The 7,086-nt window shown below is 28.8% G+C and overlaps 1 non-coding gene across 1 annotated transcript; it reads left to right on the plus strand.

Annotated features, from left to right (window-relative positions):
* Positions 1–356: 356 nt before the first annotated feature.
* Positions 357–481, plus strand: LOC115033439. The gene has a single exon (XR_003838798.1). It is a non-coding gene; the product is annotated as a U5 spliceosomal RNA (small nuclear RNA).
* Positions 482–7,086: the final 6,605 nt, after the last annotated feature.

Below are 7,086 nucleotides of genomic sequence, written 5' to 3' on the forward strand. Positions count from 1 at the left end.
ACGACTTGCTAACCTGGACACCCGTGTTCACACAACACCAGCCCGCTGCATGGCGTCGTGTCCTCGCCGAGTGTATATAGCGAACCGAACAGCCTCAGCCCGACAACTCAGCTGTACAACTCCATAACACAGTATCTGTATTTTTCATTATTTTGCAGGATAATTCATTTAGTAAATTATTTCAGACTTAACACTGTGTAATTGCTCTGTGTTCACAACGTGATAACTCATGGAATAATAGTCAGATTCCAAAGATTTTTTGATAGAAAAATTCAGCATGAAAAGTTATCAAAGATTATGTAAAAAAAATGCTTTTGATAAGAGTGTTGGTTACTGTGTTTTGGAGTTGTACAGCTGAACTCCGGTTCCCTTTTAAAACGAAAAAATCTTTCGCCTTTTACTAAAGATTTCCGTGTAGGGGAGCACTCAAAGGAGTCTAGAAATATAATTTTTTCAATCGCCTGACCTTACTGGTCGGGCTTCTTGTGGTGCATTGCTGATGAAGACGACGGTACGGCAACGATACGGTAAACTATGTTTTAATTTGAATTGGGTTACCGGACGGTTAAAGTAGCACACACCCCCTGCGGTAGTGCGTATCATAACAAAATAGATCTATTTTGTCATGGTGCGTAAGATATATCATGCACGTACCCTGGAATTTATTCGTTCATACCGTCTTTTATTTTTTCCGACAGCAATTGTAAGATTAATTTGAATATTTTTTCTAAAAACTAATAACCCCTTATCCTCCTCACCGAACGTTTTTGCTGTATAATAACTGCTAATGATACAAAATAAAAGTCTTAATATTTGTACCTAATTAGTAATGGTCTTATTAATTTTGAAGAAAATGTACAATATCAAAATAATAAACTAACTTAATATTATACAATAGGCATTCAGACGCATTCTCTATCAGTAGTTATCCTATAAAATATAAAACACAAAATAATAAATCAAATAAAAATGGATAAAACAATTTATAAAAATATAATATATATTTATAAATTATATTACATGCAATATAAATTGACTTTTTGTGTATGCAGCTCATTTCGTCTTTAACTCTTTATAATGCTTAATTGTAATTTATTTTATCCTCAATTTAATGTATCCATTAAACATTTATTTAAGTACTTAAATTGTCAATAATTTATTTGTTAAATTAACTCCTGGTTCCTAAACGTATTTCAAATAATGCATAACTCCATATTATATTATACAGTTTAAAAACAATGTGTTATTGTGTTTATACTACTAAAATGTATCTACTTATTTATGTATACTAACCAAAATAAATATACAAAAATAAAAAACATACAATTAACAGGATATTTTTATTAAAATTCTTGAAATACCTACTCATTGTTTGGTACTATTTATTGGCTAGTATGAATTCACCTTTTGGTATTTTGGTGAGTATAAAGTTATTTTACATTTTTTTCAAATACAATAACTATTATTAACCTTGGTATTTATTTTAATGTATATCAATTAGGTACTATTAAAAATGTTTATCGTTATAAATTATAACAGTCATAAATATTAAATGATTAATACTTAGCTATATATAATATATTACTATTAGCTTAATCAACAAAACCCAACGTGGGTAGAATATGTCCAACCTTGTTTACGAAACCCACAGGCCACAATTTATTGTTTTAAACTGATAATATTATTCTGCTATTGGTACATAATATATGCTTTTACGTCTGCAGTTTTGTTTATAATTTTGTTTATTTTTGCAAAATGTATGTGTATCATACTATAATTTTATTATATTATAATACAATTGTATTTAAAATAAATACGTATTATAATGATAATAAGCAGGGCTCGTAAGTTCATACACTATATAATATACCTACACAATTATGTATAGAGTGTATTTAAATAATTTCAGTCAAAAGCTTTCAATTATTTCATCCAATTAATATTTTGTTCTGCCATATAATTTTTATCGAAAAAATGCGGATACAAATTAATAAGTATATTAAAACTGTAAAATTAACATTCTTCAAATCATAATAAATGCACAATTATTTAAAAAATATCATATATCACCAAAACCTCAAATTTTTAAAAAAAAATTTAAAAAATTCAATTTCATATACTGAGTTAATATGTTATTTTAAAAGGAAGTCGAATGTCAATGAGAAAAAGGTGGGTAAGTGGATGTCGCTCTGCTGTATAGTAGATTACAAGTGGGTCACTGCGTATAATGGATGGTATTAAATTTGAATTCAATGATATAATATCATTGTATAAGAAAAACGATTCTGAGCGGAGACGGTATGTCAGTCTAGGTATAAGACATAATATTATATAGTCTATGGTATTAAAAAAAAAATTGGACTATAATAGATACCTATAGGCTATAATAAATTCCAAATTAATCATATCACAATATATATTAGGTACTCATAACGCGTTATGCATCAACAACAAACCGTGATACTATCATAGATATATAATAGTAGGTATACTTTAGAAGTTTCAAGTATACCCACGAATAATATTATAATATAAAATATACCTACAATATAAAAATTGTGCCTATATATTTTTAATATTTTTTAACTGCTATTGTAACAATATATCAGGAGCCTTATATTAAATGTTTAGACTTTTTGACCCAACAGATAAAACTTTATTGATATTTATAGAAATAAAAACTAAAAAAACTGAAAACTGACCATGTCCGTAAACAACTCAAAAAGTGTCAAATTATTTTCAAAATTTTATAGTATATAGAAAATGCTAATATAAACATTCAGTGAAATTTTTAGTATCTACAATCATTCGTTTTTTAATTACAATAAAATAAGAAAATCGTCACAATATGAGAAATCGAGTGAATATCGAATGTTGTAAAAATATGAATTTCAAACGCTCATAAAAATTTAATTTGACTTTCTTGTAGACATTTTGTTTTGATAAAGGTAGAAAATATTATGTGGAATCTTGTAATACATTTTCAAATCTTAGATTTAAAAAGAAAAAATTTTTCGAATTCTTAACTCAAAATAATTTGCTAATTTTCGTGATTTTTACATATTTTGTTAATTTTTTAACTTTAATTGCTAATAAAAAAAAACTGTGACTAAGGATTTTTAATATTTTTAAATGTCATTGTAACAATATAGTAGGAGCCATGTATTAAATTTTCAAGTATTTTTACTCAATACATAAAGTTTTATTGACATTCATAGAAAAAAAAACTAATAAAATTGGAAACTGAAAATGTCCCTAAATAGTTTAAAATAAATCAAAATATTTTGAAAATTTTAGTATGTATAGAAAATGGAAATATAAACAATCAGTGAAAATTTCATGTATCTACGGTCATTTGTTTTAAAGTTACACCAAAAACCAAAATCGATTTTCTCGAAAACAGCTTTTGCGTAAAAATTTCCGTTTTTCCTTAATTTTTCTTTTGTTTTTCACGGCACTTTTGAAAACTATTGGAAATTTCAAATTTTGACCTCCCGAATGCACCAACTAGATTCACTTTCCCATCAAACAAGATACTGTTGAAGAAAATCGAAGCAGTTTTAGTGCCCTAAACCGTGATGACAGACACAAAAATAAAAAAATAAAACACACATCATTGTAAAATCAATATACATTCATCTTTCCACTCAGAATCTAAAAAATACAACGTAGCAAGATTGATAAGGATATTTCTTAGTTTACGAACTCTGATAAGGACTTATCTTTTTCACCTCCCATTGATGCACTTATTTCAACATCAAATATACGGTATTATTCATTCTATGGTCTCTGTAGTCAGGATTTTCTTGATTATACAAGATTTCGTATTTTTTAACTTCGGCAATAAGTTTTTCAATTTTGATTGATGGCATGTTCTTTTTAAAATTTTAAAATTATGTAGATATGTTGTAAGTACGATTATTATGTTATTTTAATATTTTAAATGTCATCACTGGACGAAGAAAGGTTGACGATTCAAGACTTTTCCACAAATTTTGTATCCAAGAATAATAATTTCAATTTAGATCATTATCAAAGTTACTGCAGGAAGGCTGAACAATATTATAGAACTCAAAATTTTGAGAATTCTAGATTTCTTTGAAATAACTGAGGAACCTTATATAGTTATATTCAATACTACTTTGCAATGTTATTAACTATAAATGTATACTATTTATACTATACACAATTTATGTACCTAAGTCTGTTTTACTTATATTGTATACTATAATATTATATACCATCGTGGTATTTAGGATACCTATATAATATATACAAGCCCGGATTATGACATATATATTATGCTAGGCCAATTCCCCCCACTGGCCCTCTGCTCCTCCTTAAATCCGCCACTACTTAGAACGATATCCGACTATACCATATAACCGGCGTAACTCGATAACATACATTTCCAACGAAATATTTTTCATGAAAATAAATTTTTGAAAAACTACAATTCCGAAATATTGTTCTGCCGGGTGGTTCAATCAGTATAATACTACATTTGAAGATTCCCAATTCCATAATTATAACGTTCATTTCCAACGAAATATTTTTCATAAAATTACGTTTCCTAGCTCATTTGTGTCCAACATACTACCTACATGTCAAACGGATTACTACGTTTCCATATAGCAATAATAATAATAATAATAACATTATGATTCAATAAAATTACAAGTCCAACAATATGTGTTTCCATCAGGATATTTTTCTACAAAAACACGGTTCCAAACTTTTGACATTTTCCAACTTATTATACGTGTCCGTAATTTTTCATACCTATATGGCTATATCGAATGAAATTATTTGAATGAGAGTGCGCGCCAGGACAAAAATGTAATAATATTGATCAGATGACGTCACGCATGGAGGTATAGCAAATGTGTGAGCGGATACCAGGAATTCATGAAAAAGTCGTACCCGTTGAGCGATGTTTAGACAAATGAAGGTAGATTCATATTTTCCCCGTTTGGTTAGCAATGGAATTCCGGATTTAGAAGCTAAATGCCTAAATGAAAATTCGAACGACGTACCAAACGACCAAACTCTGTTGACCATTCTCGGGTCACTTATATAATATATAATATATAGGTACCTATAGTAAAATATATAATATGCGAAAAAGTTTTAACTTTTAAATCACGACGCAAGAATAATGATTTTGAATTACAACATTTAACTTACATCGATATTTTTTGATTAAATATCTAATTTCGTCAAAATTTGAACTTCAAAGGTTTATAATAAAAAATAGTTGTGCTTACATTGTACACCTACTTATTAAAATGAACAATACCTATTAGGTATGCAATGAGCTCGGTCGCCGAGATACTTTGTGTCATACTCATAGGCGCAAATAGCGTTTGGGATTTGGGGGCTAAAGCCTTACTTTGATAATATTGAATAAGCTGAAAACAAAATGTAGGACATGTTTGGAGGGGGCTTAGCTCCTAAAGTCCCCCTATTTGCGCCTATGGTCATACTACTACTACTTAGTACTCACCGACGATCGACTTGTGATTTTTGTCAGTAAATAAATTTAGGGTTCAGGACTTGACTTGTTGCACTAAAAATTATCGAAATATGCAGTCGAAATTCTCAAAATATGCTTAAATATAATATGTACTATGTAGCAACATGTTTATATTACTTTTGAAAAATCATAAAACATATTGAAATTTTGGTAATAAAAAACTAAAAAATAAGTAGGTATATAAACCTGATAAATAAATAAACAATAACTTTATTTTTAAAAATACTGGCATATAATAATAGGTAGGTACTAGATTAATAAATAAGTAACTCGAATAACGTGATATATGTAAACACCTTGATAAACGAACACGTACCTATATCTACTGATGTTCATTTCTTCGTACAATCTACAATCTAGATTTCAATTATGGTTTAAACACAGTTTTGTCACAAAGAGGCTTATGAAATCTTACCTACATATGCGAACATAGGGCCAACTGTAGCCAAGCTCCACCAACAACTTAAACAGCCCTCCACCCCTCCCAAACATTTACTTAATTTTTTTAAGCTTATTCAATTTTATAATAGTATGGTATTATAAAAGGCTTCGGCCTCCCCAAATCTCAAAATTATCGCCCATTGTACCTAACCAAACATAATATTTTTTAAGATATTTTTCAATGTTATCCAAATACAATTTTTCCCGCCAATTGTATGTACATTATTATATAGCGTTCAGTGCCGTAAAAATCATAGGTGCAGGCGGTGGACAGCACTGGGGCCCGCAGGGGCAAAGGGCCCTTAGCGGATAGACGTCAATTTTTTTTTTTAATTTGATTCATAATAATTTTGTTATTATCTTGTATTTAATTTCATATTACAAAATGTAAAAGCCTGGTCCGTCTAGTTGGTACTTTTGGGGGTCAAAAGTAAAAATTTCCCATTAGTTTTCAAAACCGACGAAACAAAAACAAAAGAAAAATTAAGGAAAAACGGGAATTTTTAGCAAAATCTGTTTTCGAGAAAATCGATTTTGGTTTTTGGTGCAACTCTAAAACAAATGACCGTAGGTACATGAAATTTTGACAAAATGTTTATATTAACATTTTCTATACACCATAACAGTTTCCGAATATTTTGACCTATTTTGAGCTGTCTACGGACATCATTACCAGTTTCCATTTTAGATTCTGAGTGGAACGATGAATGTATTGATTTTACAATGATGTGTGTTTTTTTATTTTTTTTAGATTCTGAGTGGAACGATGAATGTATTGATTTTACAATGATGTGTGTTTTTTTATTTTTTTTTTATTTTTTTATTTTTTTATTTTTTTATTTTTTTTTTATTTTTTTTGTGTCTGTGTACACGATAAGTAGTCGAAATAATGCTACGATTTTCAACTTCAGTATCTTGTTCGATCAGAAAGTGAATATCGTTGGTGCATTGGGGAGGTCAAAATTTAAATTTCCCAGTAGTTTTCAAAAGCGCCGGGAAAAACAAAAGAAAAATTAAGGAAAAACGGGAATTTTTACGCAAAATCTGTTTTCGAGAAAATCGATTTTGGTTTTTGGTGTAACTTTAAAAAAAATGACCGTGGATGCATG

The sequence above is a fragment of the Acyrthosiphon pisum genome, chromosome X (genome assembly GCF_005508785.2).
Source record: "Acyrthosiphon pisum isolate AL4f chromosome X, pea_aphid_22Mar2018_4r6ur, whole genome shotgun sequence".
Classification (NCBI taxonomy): domain Eukaryota; kingdom Metazoa; phylum Arthropoda; class Insecta; order Hemiptera; family Aphididae; genus Acyrthosiphon; species Acyrthosiphon pisum.